Consider the following 3,007-nt stretch of genomic DNA (forward strand, 5'->3'; position numbering starts at 1 on the left):
GAGAAAGAGAGACCTCTCTGGGTCCACATGGAGGATGACTCCTCTTAACTGGAATAAACCTGTTCATCCCAGCCGCTCCCGGTGTACACAAGTCTCCATAACGCACCAAGAAAAAAATTAACCTGGGTGAAGTTGAAAATTAAGGTTACGTCAAAATTAAAGGTAAAGTAAAAACCAGAAACTACAATAAAGCTTTTCACCACGTCGTCCGGCCACAAGCCAATAGTGACTATATAGCCAGTTACCTTATTATTCTATTCTGTACTACAGTTCTAAAAATCCAGGAATTACTATCTTCGTGGGGACCGGAAGTCACTTGTGCGGATTCAAGTTCAAAGGGCTTTGTGGGAGTTAAGACGGTTTTAAGGTTCAGGTTAGAATTACATTTAGGTTTGAGTTAGGCATTTCTGACTGTTAAGGAGCTAGGGAATGCATTATGTCAATAAGGGCCCTAACAAGGATAGAAATAGAAATACAATACCTCTATGTGTGTGTGTCAAGAAGAGAAGCAACAACTTATTGTCACAACCACAATAAAGTTCACTGGTTTCTAGAATTTGCCCAAATTTGTAGTGAAACACATCCTAAATAACAGTTTTTTGTGTCAATAATTTAAACAGTGATTCTCCACAGCACAAAAGGGCTACTTCAGTCGAAATATAATTAATCTGTTAATCAAAGTTCATCCGGCCAAGAATCACATTTACTGCTGAGCAAGTTTCCAGAGAACTGTTGAACTATTTTGGTTCTTCTTACCATTGCTAACTCTGAGAGACAAGACAGTCCAAGTAACTTCTAAACAGTGCTGATTTATTCAAAGGATCACAGGTAAAATTAACATTACACGCTCAGGTATCTTGCACCTCCATCCTGCACGCAGGCAGATGTAAGATGAAAGACCCTGAACCCACCAGGCCTATACATTATATCCCCTCGGTTGGGCTAGCCCCATACTACACAGAAACGTCAACCGAGACATCTCTCTTACCAGCTTTGCAGCTGGTCATAGCAGTAGTCAAAACATGAAGCAAATCAACGTGTGAATGTGTGTGTCTGTTGATTAAGTGGTGTGTAGCTAAAAACATTCTCCCACGACCTCTAGTAACATGTCGTGACTTAAACATAAGAACATATTATGGCTAAGGCTACAGTTATACACGTCATAATAATAATATTAAACACCCTGTCTGCTGACAGTCATCAACTCTTCTCTCTAGTATCCTTGACCAGATGTACCCTGTAGAAACTCATAAGCATGACTAAGCATTTAACAGTCTAACTAGACATCCTATCTCCACTAAACATTTCTAATACATAAAGTATCTATCCAATATTTATCTGACCAAAAATACCTAACAAAACAACGAAGTCATCTCTCTCTCTCTCTCTTTATAGTATTTAAGTTATTTAAAATGTTAAAGTGTTCCAAACTTCTCTCAGTTAGACTTTAGCATAATTCTTTGTGGCTTAAAACAGGAGAGAACATGGAAAAAAATAGAGCAGGGAAATATTATGAGTTTATTGCAGTTGTTCTCAGTTGAACTGCTTATTACTGTCAGGTTTGCTCGGCCGCTCTGGCCTCCCTCACCTTTCCTACTGTCTCTTGCCCCATTACTCTTATCACGTTCACCTGTTCCTCACTCCCTTATCACCAGCTGCACTTGATTAGGTTACTCACTATATTACCCGGTTTCACTCCTCAGTCACTTGCCAGTTCTTTCTAGTCACTAGGCCAACCTTACTCCATACGTTGTCATTGTTTTTTGTATGTATTTATCCCCTAGCCAGCTACTGTTTTGTGTTTCCCCGAAGGACTGTTCCTCCAGACCGTGGCTCCACTCTCCCCTCCCAGGCAGGTCAATGCACAGTCGCCTATCTTTTTCCACTATTGCCTTCATCTCTCTGTCTCCACCTTCAGTAACCACCATCACCGTCGACCAGCCCAGGAGTGACCCCACCTACGCAGCTCAGCCCAGCTCTCCTAACAATTACTGTATGTTCTGAGGTAAAGGGACCCTGATCAAATGGTGAGAGAATGTCATTATAATATGGCTTGACCCTTTCAGAATAAAATAAACTGGATGTTTATTAAAATATTATTTTAATCATGCATAATTTTCAGAATGTCATGATGAGTTTCTCTAGCATTTAGTTCTGTATAATTAATGAGTGACTCACCTGTCTCTCAGCTCCTTTGACTTGTACTGAGTGTTCAGAAAAGGTCTGAATACTTTTGCCCAGACAAGGTCCAGCCCATTAAATTTGATTGGATCATGCCCAAGTGCCACTTCTAAACCTGACACAGCAGCAATGTGCTGCTTATCTGTTGGGCTGGTGACTGTGATGAAAGTTCTTTTATTTTGAAAAGAGAAGACTAACAAAAAGATATATTTCACTATGTGAAATTTATTATGCATTAACGTATCAAAATAAACATGTGCACATGGATCTTCCCTGTTTAGGATAAACAGGAAAGACTATCCTCAACTTGCCGGTATACAATATTTGTATGAAAAGATGTTACTATCTGATTGGTTAAAAACTGTTGGGGAGAAGTCGTGGTTTAAACTTAACTCTCCCGATATTGGTCCTTCAGTCCGTCCGTCCTCCAATCGTCCTCTCTGCTCCAATGGTCATGGACAGCGCCCTAAAAGGGGAGGAATACCTATACCTCTTAATTCCTACATAGTGTGGGTCTTTGGTTCTTCTTACCATTGCTAACTCTAAGAGACGAGGCAGTCCAAGTAACTTCAAAACAGTGCTGATTTATTCAAATTCACAGGTAAAATTATTACACGCTCAGGTATCTTGCACCTCCAACCTGCACACAGGCAGATGAAAGATGAAAGGCCCTGAACCCACCTGGCCTATACATTATATCACCTCGGTTGGGCTAGCCCCATACTACACAGGAACGTCAACTGAGACATCTCTCTTACCAGCTTTGCAGCTGGCCATACAGTAGCAGTAGTCAAAACATGAAGCAAATCAATGTGTGTGTGTGTGT

The 3,007-nt window shown here is 40.6% G+C and overlaps 1 protein-coding gene across 1 annotated transcript in view; it reads right to left on the reverse strand.

Moving 5' to 3' along the window:
• slc16a6b (solute carrier family 16 member 6b) overlaps window positions 1-2,256 on the reverse strand; it is a 19,383-nt gene extending 17,127 nt beyond the window's left edge. Inside the window, exon 1 of the mRNA XM_020608229.1 lies at window positions 2,179-2,256. The gene's annotated coding sequence lies outside the window, so the exon portion shown is untranslated. The remainder of the gene's footprint in view (window positions 1-2,178) is intronic.
• Between the last annotated feature and the right edge of the window lie 751 nt (window positions 2,257-3,007).

This window comes from Monopterus albus, unplaced genomic scaffold (assembly GCF_001952655.1).
Source record: "Monopterus albus unplaced genomic scaffold, M_albus_1.0 scaffold92.1, whole genome shotgun sequence".
NCBI classification, from domain to species: domain Eukaryota; kingdom Metazoa; phylum Chordata; class Actinopteri; order Synbranchiformes; family Synbranchidae; genus Monopterus; species Monopterus albus.